This window comes from Oryx dammah, unplaced genomic scaffold, assembly GCF_014754425.2.
Source record: "Oryx dammah isolate SB20612 unplaced genomic scaffold, SCBI_Odam_1.1 HiC_scaffold_26, whole genome shotgun sequence".
Classification (NCBI taxonomy): domain Eukaryota; kingdom Metazoa; phylum Chordata; class Mammalia; order Artiodactyla; family Bovidae; genus Oryx; species Oryx dammah.
The window spans coordinates 2,221,921-2,234,814 of record NW_024070210.1 but is presented as its reverse complement, the minus strand read 5'-3'; the positions used below and the strand labels follow the sequence as shown (position 1 = coordinate 2,234,814).

At 50.7% G+C, this 12,894-nt stretch overlaps 1 protein-coding gene across 6 annotated transcripts in view; it reads right to left on the bottom strand.

Annotated features, from left to right (window-relative positions):
- The window catches only part of FOXN3 (forkhead box N3), a 440,728-nt gene that overhangs the window by 111,678 nt on the left and 316,156 nt on the right, over positions 1–12,894 (bottom strand). The window lies entirely within an intron of this gene.

Below are 12,894 nucleotides of genomic sequence, written 5' to 3'. Positions count from 1 at the left end.
AAGGCAAAGCTGAGCTGGGGACAGGCAGACTGTCACAGAGACGAGTCACAGTACCAAGACTCTGCTTGGTTTGCTTAAGTCAAGTCACCATCTCTGGAAAGCTCTCCAAGCTCACCTCATATTCTCTCAAAAGATGGCTGAACCATGACGTGCACCCCCCAGGACAACGGAGAGGCTGGCATTGCGCCAACAGAAATCGTCGGCGATGCACATATTGAGCTGAGCGGACGGCATTCATTTAGAGATTCTTTGTCAGGACTCCTGGGTATTCACGCACACACAACTCCCCATCCCAAATCAAGCTGGGTTAAGTAAACTGGAGAATTCATGAGCTCCTCTGACTGGACGAAACCCAGGAAGGGCCGTGGCAGAGTGGTTTCGCGCCTTCTCTTCGGTGCCATTTCTTGTACCCTGGCTGACCCTACACGGGAGGCCTGGTGGTGCCGGCACAGCCTTCAGAGCCCTAACACTCAAGAGAAGGGAGATGAGGGCAGAACTCCGGCCTGGACCATGTACCCACGTCTCCACCAATGTCCAAGGCCAGGCAGCTCCTGGAAAAAGTTGGCACCTCTCATTTGAAATATATCGTTGCAGCATTACGTGTGTGTGTGTGTGTGTGTGTGTGTGTGCAAACAGGGGGACCCACAAGAGAAGAAAGGTGCCCTTGATGCCCTGATACGGCGATGGGTACCCATGCGGCCTCTGTGAGCACCCCAGTTAGGGCCTATGAGAGCTGCAAAAGTTTAAAAATGAAAACTTCGCTCATAATGGTTTCGTTTCCCAACCACAGCGAAACTTAAAAGAACAAAGTCTCTCAGAGTCTGAGAAATACGGTACACACAGATGATGAACACAGGACTGGCCTCTCTGTAGGTCACGGGTCATCAGGCACGGATCTGTGGTTCTGACACCTCCCTGCAAGGCGCACCCAGCGTAAAACAGAGCATCTGAGCCTGCCGCCCGGAAAGCAATCACAGCGCAAGGAGCCGGCCCTGCGAGAGACTGTGGCCGAGAGGCGGGGGCTAGTCCCACACGCCCTGCAAACACAGCCCTGAAGCCTGCTATCATGGCAGCAGCCTCTCCTCCCTCCCTCCCCTCTTTCGAACCAGCCTTTGCAAACAGTCCACATTCGGGCACAATCAAGAAGCCGAGAGGGAGAATCAGGAAAACAGACCACAAGCTACTCCAACCCCGCCCCAGGGAACCTTGCTCTGCGCCACGCGTCTGCAAGGTCTCAGTCACTCAACAGGGCCCGTGAGCGCAGCTGGTGAGGGCGCAGGTTCTCCTCCTCCGGTGGGGACCCTGCGGGCATCTGCCTCCACGGAGAAGAGTCTCAGAGAGACTGAGCGCAGTCGTAAACATTCCCGAAGATACAACACCCGTTCAACTGGGCAAGGGTATTTTTATGTTGTTGTTTGGGCGTGGGAAGAATTGAAGACCTTAAGAAACTATAGAAATGCTATCGTATACATAATGAATTTTACTTACTGAACACAATAATTACCAGGCACGGTGCCAGCCCTGTACATATGCTATTTTTTTCTTTTTTAAAAAAGTTGCTTAGTTGTGTCCAACCCTTTGTGACCCCATGTACTGCAGACCGCCAGGCTCCTCTCTCCACGGAATTCTCCAGGCAAGAATGACAAGTGGGTTGTCATTCCTTTCTCCAGGGGATCTTCCTAACCCAGGGATCGAACCCGTCTCTTGCACTGCAGGCAGATTCATATATATACTGTTTTAATTTCCGCAAAATCCAAGGAAGCACTACCAGCTGTCTTCTTGGCTGGAAAGGGTCAAATGACCAGATGAGCTGCTCGCAGTCAGGCAGACGGTGAGCAGCAAGGTGGCAGTGGGGGGAGCGGTCTTCATGCTTGAGGCTGGCCGGCCCCAAGGCCCACACTCTCTTCTCCGGGTCACGGCCTCCCTGCACCTGGGGCACCTACACGTGCCAGGATGCCGCACAGATCACCATCCAGTCTTCACACGTAACTGCGTTCACCTGGCAAGACTGGTACATTCGTGTTTCACGGCAGCCCCGAGAAGTTTATGTGAGTTTTCCAAGGTCAGACAGCAGTGAGGCAGTGAGGCAGGGAACGGGCTGGGGGAGGCTGATCTGAAGACTCGGGACTTTCATCCTCACACCATCTTTGATGGGATGGAGGCGGCAGAGGAAGAGAGGCAGGGGAGACGTCCTCTTGTTGACGCAGAACAACTGGGGACAAGAGCCGGGATGCGTGGGTCACGTGCACTCACACACACAAGCACACACTCCTGACCTACGGCACGCACTGCACTGAGGGCTGCCCAGACCTCAGCCACACCTTTCGGTTGTCAAGAGAACCAAACAAGAACACAAACTTGACCTCCTGCAGCTTACAGGTGGATGCTTCTCGGTTCACAACTGTGACCTGAACGTTCCCCTGAACCGATTCTAAAACATCCATTGTAAGCCTCTTGGCAGTTGCGTTGTAATATTTCCAAACTTCCACTCACGCACAGTTAAACGGGATGTCGAGGGGGCTGACTTTTCCAACTGCACTGTGAGATTCAGCACTTTGATAAAAGCAGGCTTTGCGGTACGATACGATCCAAGGTCGTATACTCTTTTTATCATCTAGATGAAACGATTTAACAGACAAGGAAAACACTTAAACGCTCAAAAAATTCAACCATAAGGAAACAGTTCTGTTCCTGAATTATCATCTCTTTGTATCCCCTAGTATAAGATTCAGATAACCTCAAGTAAAGTATTCATTCTATTAAGAGGTGGGCCCTCTTTGCATTAATCTTTGAATGACTAATTTCAGGATCTCCCTTTCTCTTCTTCCCCGGTCGTTAAGATAGCTGTTTATACCAGGCACACGTGGGGACAAAGGGGCTTCCCAGAGGGCTCGGGGGTAAGGAATCCACCTGCCAATGCAGGAGACTTGGGTTCGATCCCTGGGTCGGGAAGATCCCCTGGAGAAATGAAAAGTCAACCTACTTCAGTATATTTGCCAGGAAAATCCCACGGACAGAGGAGCCCCGGGCCACAGAGAGTCGCACGCGACTGAGCACGCGAGGCATGTGGGGACAAAGGACGAAACGTAGCCTTTCGACCACTCAAATGAAAGACGACAACGCAGACACTCATTTCTATTTTGTGCCTCGTTGTTATAAAGTGCTTTTAAGCACTACAACGGGATTCTCCGCAGCCCCAATCGGTAAAACACAGCAGATTGTCTAAACATCCAAAGATGTGTGAGTCCAGGCTTCTGATCCTGGCTCTGACGCCAGGATCAGGACAATGAGCAGGACAAGGGTTTTGGGCCTTATCTGCCTCGTCTGCAAGATGGGAGTCATAGTACCTAAGATGTAAGGCTACGTCTACTTCTGCGTTATTGACTCTGCCAAAGCCTTTGACTGTGTGAATCACAACAAACTGTGGAAAATTCTTAGAGAGATGGGAATACCAGACCACCTGACCTGCCTCTTGAGAAACCTGTATGCAGGTCAGGAAGCAACAGTTAGAACTGGACATGAACAACAGACTGGTTCCAAATAGGAAAAGGAGTACGTCAAGGCTGTATATTGTCACCCCGCTTATTTAACTTCTATGCAGAGTACATCATGAGAAACGCTGGGCTGGAAGAAACACAAGCTGGAATCAAGATTGCTGGGAGAAATATCAATAACCTCAGATATGCAGATGACACCACCCTTATGGCAGAAAGTGAAGAGGAACTAAAAAGCATCTTGATGAAAGTGAAAGAGGAGAGTGAAAAAGTTGGCTTAAAGCTCAACATTAAGGAAACGAAGATCATGGCATCTGGTCCCATCACTTCATGGGAAGTAGGTGGGGAAACAGTGGAAACAGTGTCAGACTTTATTTTTGGGGGGCTCCAAAATCACTGCAGATGGCGACTGCAGCCATGAGATTAAAAGACGCTTACTCCTTGGAAGCAAAGTTATGACCAATCTAGATAGCATATTCAAAAGCAGAGACATTACTTTGCCAACAAAGGTCCATATAGTCAAAGTTATGGTTTTTCAGTAGTTATGTATGGATGTGAGAGTTGGACTGTGAAGAAAGCTGAGCACTGAAGAACTGATCGTTCTGAACTGCAGTTTTGGAGAAAACTCTTGAGAGTCCCTTAGACTGCAAGGAGATCCAACCAGTCCATCCTAAAGGAGATCAGTCCTGAGTGTTCATTGGAAGGACTGATGTTGAAGCTGAAACTCGAATACTTTGGCCACCTGGTGCGAAGAGTTGACTGATTTGAAAAACCCTGATGCTGGGAAAGATTGAGGGCAGGAGGAGAAGGGGATGACAGAGGATGAGATGGTTGGATGGCATCACTGACTTGATGGACACGAGTTTGAGCAAGCTCCAGGAGTTGGTGATGGACAGGGAGGCCTGGCGTGCTGCAGTTCATGGGGTCGCACAGAGGCGGACACGACTGAGCGACTGAACTGAACTGAGTATAGAATAATGTAAGGAATATAAACAGCCAGACGTGAAAGGTCACAGGGTGTCTGATTCTGTCTGGGTGAGGCGTCCGGAACAGGCAGATCCTAGAGACAGAAGGTAGCCCAGCAGTCACGCCCTCAGGGTCGTGGGGCCCCCTGACCGTTGGAGCCCACAGGGGGCTCTTCTCTAGAGCCCGCCTCCCACCTCCTCCAGCTTCTCCGCACATCGGCCGCTCCGGCCCCCTTCTCTTTGAAGCTCCTTCCTCTCGTTTCAGTGATTACCTCCAGCTTCCAAGTGGCTTCTTCAATGTCATGGCTGTTTCCTGTCAGCTACATTTCTCTTCCTACCATCATGTTAGGTCTGAAAGATGGAACCTTTTCCCTATTTTTCATTCGACAACCCCCTGAAAAATCTCATCTACGCCTGTAACTTCCACGATCACTTCTGGATTGACAGCTTACAGAACGCCCTCTCCTGTCCGCCCCTCTCTACTAAACTCCCGCCTTGGTTTACACATTCTCCTGAAACAGCAGAACTGTTTCACACATGAGTACCTCACACACACCCATCTGGGAGCGGCCTGGCCCAGAGGGAGCTCCGCACATCAGGTCCCTGGGAGAGCCGGTAGTTCCGCACAGCAGCCCTATTTCTCTCTATGGGGCCAGCCTCAATGCTGGCTTTTCACGAACAGGGTTACTAAGGACAGTGGGACGGAGACTGGCGGAAACTCAAGTCAGATAGCAAAGTACACGCTATGTGACCGAGGCTTCTCAGCGTCTACGCCAGGCTGGTGATGTCAGGAAGCTGGCATGAATCTGGAGTCCCAAGGGACAGTGAGGGTCAGAACTGACCAAAGGCTTCTTTTAAAATTGCATTTCCTGAGTCAATCAGAGAAAGACAAATACTGTATTACTCACATGTGCAATCCAAAAAATACAACAAACCAGTGACTGGAAGAGAAAGAAGCAGACTCAGAACAAACCAGTGCTTGCCAGTGGGGAGGGGGAGGCAGCCAAGAGGCACAGACTGTCGGACACAAAATAAGCTACAAGGATGTATTATACAGCACAGGGAATATAGCCAACATTTTATAATAACTATAAATGGAGGATAACCTCCATGAGGAATCACTATATGGTGCACTTATAAAATACTGAATAACAACTATACTTCAATAAAAAAAAAAAAGATGGGAGTAGAAATAAAACAGAAATGCACTTGCTTTTAGTATCTTAAGAGCATATTCTCAGTGACCTCACGGAACGGGAGTGAAGAGGAGAACAGAACACCACCCCTGTAACTCCACTTGACAGTCAACAGAAACAGTCAGGTGACTCTGTCACTGAATTCCAGTTACATAAACATCTTTACAGAGAACTCAGTGAGAACAATAGAGAAACATGCCAAGAGATAAGGGCTCCTCGGAAAAACCTAAAGGGCTTTTGCAGGCCAAAAGAAGGCAGAAGGCAATGAGCACTGCGGCGGGGCGGAAACGTAGAGAGGTGTTTTTGTTCCCTTTCTGCTATTTCTAATTTTTTTTTTTTTTTGCAAACGGGTGTGCCTAGGGGCAAGAATCGAGAGATTCATGCATTAGGTGAATTCCCTCTTTGCAAAATAGACAAAAGAGTCAGCTTGTGGAGCAGATTAGAGGAAAGAAGCCAAAGAGCCCGGGGGCTCCAGCCAAATGGGAAAGAAACGCGGGGGGAGGGGCAGGGGGAGCCGGAACAAAACCAGGGTCTGGATGCAGAGAAAGATGGATGCGCCTGGAGTAGGGATGGGGCCCCGCACACTCCTGGGGCCACCAGGAGAGAACTGCCAGCAAGGCTGGCGGCAGGAACTGACGTCCCACCAAGATGGGCAGTGTGGGAGCCCACTCCTCTGAGGAAATTTGGAACTTTGCACCCTGAATACACAGCCAGGATTAAGGATCAAAAACCTCGAGCCCATGAAGTAGTCAAAGGTTAAAAACCCTCACAACTGGACTTGCCTGGCAGCCCAGTGGTTCAGAATCCACCGTGCAACGCAAGGGACACCGGTTCAACCCGCTCACCACAACTGGAGAAAGGCCTCGCAGCACAGAACACCCAGCACAGCCAAGAATAAACAGACGGTTAAGTAAATCTTAAAAAAAATAAAACCAAACTCTCACTATTAAGTATCTGTGAGGTGTCGGGTCGGGTGCTGAGCTGGACAGATGTTTTCACGTTCACATCCTCCTTTAATCTCTGCCAAGATTCTGGGGGGCACAACTCGTAGGCCCATTTTACAGACAATGGAAACCAAGGCCCAAGGTCAAACAGCCAGTTCTTAGAGACGAAGGAATTCAGACCTGGGCTGCTGTGCTGAATCTGTGCTCTTTTGCATGGAAATCTACACTCCTGCTGGGTGTGAAAAGACCCTAACTCAGTCTTTGTGACCCAGGGAACTCGCAGGAGGCAGTCCTATTTGAAAGGAATCTAATATAAAGAGGTGAACAACTTGTCTTTCAGATCCATGTAGAAATCCATCTGGGATATCCCGTTTTCTGCCCTGTTCTGAGAATCACTGTGTGTGTGCTTAGTCACTCAGTCGTGTCCGACTCTTGGCGACCCCGTGGACTGTGGCCGCCAGGCTCCTCTGTCCATGGAACTCTCCAGGCAAGAATACTGGAGTGGGGAGCCATTCCCTTCTCCAGGGGATCTTCCCAACCCAGGGATGGAACCCAGGTCTCCCGCATTGCAGGGGGATTCTTTACCGTCTGAGCCACGCTCAGTGGACAAGGGAAGTTATAGCAGAGAAGGTGAGCAGGGCAGGGACACCACACTCAGCGGATGTGAGCCCCGTTTTCCTAGAGTCACAGTTCTGCCAAGTGTTACAATGACTAAACTCTGGGAATTTAGCATGTTCTCAGCGCCTTACTCGGACTGCCTTGGTGGCTCAGCTGGTAAAGAATCCGCCTGCAACGTGGAAGACCAGGGTTCGATTCCTGGGTTGGGAAGATCTGCTGGAGAAGGGAAAGGCTACCCACTCCAGTATTCTGGCCTGGAGAATCCCATGGACTATATAGTCTTTGTGGTCACAAAGAGCTGGACACGAATGAATGACTTTCACTTCACTTCAATGCTTTCCTGATATGAGTTCATCACGGAGTCCCACAAGGACCCTACGAGACAAGCATGTCTACTATTATCCCCTCAGAGAGGGTGAGCCCAGTGTCCAAGAAGCCAGGACAGTTCATTCCCACGTTGTCCAAACCTGAACCACGATGCCTCCCTCAGGGCTTCCCAGGTGGCGGCAGTGCTGAGGAATCTGCCTGCCCAAGCAGGAGATGCGGAAAACTCAGGTTTGATCCCTGGATTGGGAAGATCCTCTGAAACAAGAAATGGCAACCCACTCCAGCATCCTTGCCTGGGAAATCCCAGGGACAGAGGAGGCTGGCGGGCTACGGTCCACGGGGTCACAGAGAGTGGGCTGTGGCTGAGCCCCGGAGCACGCTAGTATCTGAGACCTTTGAGAAAGGCCTGGTTTGAGGATCAGGATGCAGCCAGCAGCGGCGGACCTGCCTCCTCTCCTCGGACCATCTGCCGAAACCCGGGCTGAGGCCATTTCGACCCACATTGGGACGTTGCTAGGACGGACCAGCGCGGCTTCTACGGGAAACCCCTGCCATTTCTGAGGTCCACTCCTTGATTTGCAGGCAAGAACATGAAACCCTAGGCGTGCCATGAGGTCTGTCCAAGGTCACAGCGGTTACCAAGCAGCAGAGCTGGGACCCCAAGCAGGTCGGTCACCGGCAACACACGGCTCCATCCACTAGAACCCGCTTCTGATGCACTGATACTGGCTGTGGGGTCTGTCACAGCAGCAAATACACCGAAGAGGGGCGCTACCCTGCGCATATTTTTGCTGAGAAAACCCGCAGAGCAGCTACGGGACGGAGGAAGGGGTCAGTGTCGTGGAGAGGGGCGACACACAGGACTCCCAGCAGAGTGAGTCCGAGAAGCCCGCTGGGAGCCTGGCGTCTGAAGCAAGTCACCTGCGGGCATAGCCGACTCCCTGCAGGGTTCCCAGCGTGGCTGCACCCTGACGCGGAAGGAGCGTGGCTTCTCGGTCTGCTCCCGGCCTGCGGCGGCTCTGTCCTGCTCAGGGTGCTGGAAACGCCTGGAAGGTCTTCTTCCCATCTCATTAGTGCAGCTGGGGGGCTGTGAGAAGCGAATGCAGAGAAACATCTGCCCTGCGTGTTAGGGGGTTTATTCGAATTCCACTCCTGCGTTCTGCGGAAGCAGCGCTAATAACGGCGGCCGCATCCAGCGAGGGGGCGCTTCGGGGTTTGAAGGGCTTTGTGAGAAGAGCCGGGAGACGGGGTCTGCCCCCAGGGCCGCCGGCGGTGGTGCGGAGCGGGCGGGCTTCCCCAGGGGACTCCAGCCCCATCCCCGCCCGATGCGTGGAGACAGAGAGCAAAGGGGAGGCCCGGCCCACGCGGTCAGCGGTCAGAGCTGCGGAGGCAGCAGCTTCTCTCCGAACAAAATCCCGTGCGGAGCTCGGGGGCCTGCAGAGCCCACGAAGGTCCCAGGCGGGCGGACGTGGAGGATCCGCGGGGCGGCGGGAACAGGAGCAGGGATGACCCGCACGGTGGAGGGAGCGCCTATCTCGGAGCAGAGGAGGGTCAGACCAGGGCCAAGGACCGCCTCTGACTAGGGGTCGCTGGCCCACTAAAATAATTCAACCACGGCTGACGCTTAAATGAAGGAACCTAGATTTCAGTCTGAACGAGTGAATGAATACCTGTGCATACGTGTGCGGGGGGACAAGAGCTGGGGACCGGGAGTTCCAAAAAGGGGAAGCACACACACACTCAGTAAAACACTGTTTCCATTAAGAAAATAGGATGTTATTATTAATACCTAAGAAATTTTAATTTACCTAAGAAACTTTAATACTTTGGCCACCTGATGCAAAGAGCTAACATTTGAAAAGACCCCGATGCTGGGAAAGATTGAAGGCGGGAGGAGAAGGGGACGACAGAGGATGAGATGGCTGGATGGCATCACCAACTCAGTGGAGATGAGTCTGAGTGAACTCCAGGAGTTGATGATGGACAGGGAGGCCTGGTGGGCTGCAGTCCATGGGGTTGCAAAGAGTTGGACACGACTGAGCGACTGAACTGAACTGAAGAAATTTTAAAATGTATTTCACTATTCCATACTCTGTAATAAGTTATACGGGAAGAGAGTCTAAGAGGTAAAGAGCCTGAATCTGATGCAGGAGACACTGGAGACTCAGGTTTGATCCCTGGATAAGAAAGATCTTCTGAAGGAGGGCATGGCAACCCAGCCCACTCTTCCTGCCTGGAGAAGCCCCTGGACAGAGGAGCCTGGTGGGCTACAGTCCACGGGGTCACAGAGTCAGGCATATGTGTGTGTATAACTGAATCCTGCTGTACACCTGAACCTAACAACACTGTAAATCAGTCATACTCCAACAAAAAGTTTTTTTAAAGATAGATTTAAAAATGTATTTCACACCCAGAGATCATCAGAGAGACACGCAGAGACAGGCAGAGGAGATACTGGGGACACCTGTCAGCTGGCCACTCCTGAGGGCTTGGAATGAGCCACACATCTGTTTGGCTTCATCCTGGGTTCCCTTTAAACACAGGGCTGGTCCCCTTCTGGCGCTCAGCTAGGTTTCTATTGTACAAGATCTGAAGTGCTCTCTACCCGCTCACACTGTGACTGTCCTGAAATTGTCTCTCGCAGCCTAAATGGCATTTAAATACTGTGAGTTGGTGAAATGACCAATTATGGTAAGTGTCCGTGCCTGGTGTAATCCAAACCAAATCTTAGCCCATTATCCTCAACACCGGGAGATGGATCAGCAGGCCCTCTTGCCAGCGACCCCACAAGAACCAGATCCCAGAGGCTGCCCTGGCAGCACCTCCAGTGCTTCCAGTTGATTCCTGCAATGGGTTTTACGCTGGAAAAAAAATAACTGTGCTGCGTCCCTGCTCAACAGCTCAGAAACCAAGTGGTCATCAGGCAAGGCACACCAGCTCCCGCTGCAACCACTAGGCTACCATGCTCCCTGGGCTCAGGCTTGCCTTTCTATTACTTAAGACACATCCTGGAGTGCCTGCGGCATGACTGCAAAGCGCCCACAAGGCCCTGTTTCCCGCCCGGGAGCCCGACAGTGCTCTCCGCCTGCGGTCCTCTCGTGCCCACGGGCTCCGGGCTCCCCCTCCGGGCGCCGCCGCCCTCGGCAGTTTCTCCAAGGCCCTGAGCAAGTGTCAGCTGTCCCAGGAAGTAGCGGCCCCATGTGCCCTCCCTCCTGACAAAAGCAAGGCTCAGCCCTCGAAGCAACTGGCCTATCTGCCCCTTCTGCAGCTTCTAGACCCCTCCAGTCTCAGCCCCTGGGGCCAGGCCACAGAGCAGGTCCTCCCCAGCCCCAGGGCAGCCTGGCTCCTCTGGTTCTGCCTGTGGTCAGGGCCCACGGTCACAGCTGGGCTTTGCTGGCCGGCCCTGTGTCACCGTGTGACCAAGCTTCACCTTCTACTCTGCTCCTAGAACTCAGCTCTTTAAGGCATCTTCTTGGCCTGCTGTCCCTTTGCCTGTGGCCGATCCTAGTAAGAGTTCTCTCCCAGCCTGATTATCCAGGAAAACATCTTCCTGCTTCCCATAGACATTAAAAAAAAAAAAGTGGACATATACTGAATATACAAAGTACAAAGATGAGAAGGCTACGTTTTCTCTTACTTGATCCTAAGCTAACCCTCCCACTGGCATGACTGGGCAGCTCCCTTCTTTCTCTGCCCCCGTCCTTACTGTGAGACTTTTGGTCGTGAGCATCAGCAACTTCTTAATGAGCACTGTCCACCAAAGAAACCCCAACATAGACATACGACAAACATCTACAAAACAGAAGCAGACTCACAGACCCAGAGGGCAGACTTAGGGTGGTCAAGGGGGAGGGGAGAGGCTGGGGAGGGAGGGACCTGGAGTCTGGGATGGGCGGGCGCAGCAGAATGGATCAACAACCAGGTCCTAGTGTAGAGCACAGGGAACCACATTCAGTATCCTGTGAGCAACCACAATGGAAAAGAAGATGAGAAACATACATATGTATATTCATAACCAAATCAACTTGTTGTACAACAGAAACTAAACATTGTAAATCAACTATCCCTTGATAAAATAAATTTAAAAGGTGTTAATTCAGAAGAATATACATAGTTTTAAAAATCTTACCATGATGTAAGTGTCTCGTAAACTCTCTATACAGATACAGCAAGTGAAGAAACAGGAAATGCCATTAACAAATCTCTGCCCACTCCCGAATTCTCACCACGATCCTCTGATTTCCACATGTACAAAAAAAAATTAATAGGACGTATTGAATTGGATGAGGATTCAACGAGCATCTGAAATCTGTAATAATTCAATTCTCGATGCCTAAGAATAATTAGGAATATTTAACCCTATAAAGAACAGAAACTATGTCTACCACCCAATGAGACAGAATCTCACAATGAAATCACTCAACTTCAGAAACCTTATCAATTTTCCCCTCATGCGTGTGTCCCATAGAAATAACCCAAAACTAACATGCTTAGAGCAAACCTTCCCTAATGTGGAACTTAATGAAGAAAAATCCTGTAGGGAAATGCTCTCAGTAAATAAAGTCACTTTTGTGAAAACAATCCAACCATGAAGGACATTCATATCACTGCTACAGATCTAGGGGAAGAATAAAGATGGTGTACCTTTGAAATCCACTTGAGAAAACCCAAAGGCTCATCATTTACACTTTCTGAAGGGAGCACTGAGTATATATTTTTTAAAATTATGTCTTAATATTTGAGAGTGGAGGCATTTTCCAATTTTTTTCTTAAATATTCAGGATATTTATAACGGCTATTAAAATCAGGATTAACCAGACCTACCTGCCTAAATTTCACCGACCAAGCAAAGACACAAAGTCCTAAGTCCCCAATTTCACAGGCTATATAAAAAAGAATGCAATTGAATGGCCTTGAAAACAACTTCACAAAGGCGACGGCATCTCTCTCAGCTGTCTGAGCTACTCTGGAAACCTGAAGTTAAATACCTCTCTCCTTAGCGGCATTTTAGTCTGCTCTTTCCTACCCATGGCTGACCCTCGGCGTGTACTTTTAAGAAAAAGAGGCTTAGCAGCTCTCAACCAACCAAGGTTCACTGAAACTCTTCAACCTAGAGCCCAGGACAGGTCCGAAGCTCTTGGCACCAGCAACCCACTTGCTTCAGGTCAGTGGTGCCCCTGTGAGGCCCAGCCAGTCAAGAGAGGCTAGCGGCGAGGGCAAGTCAAGACCCTCGGTGGCAGCCAATTCCAGCCGGTCTGCAGGGCAGGCATGCTGAACGGTTATCTCCCCAAACACTTTCTAAAGTAGACAGCAGGCATCTTCCTGCTATCTTTAGCCACGCAGTCTTCTT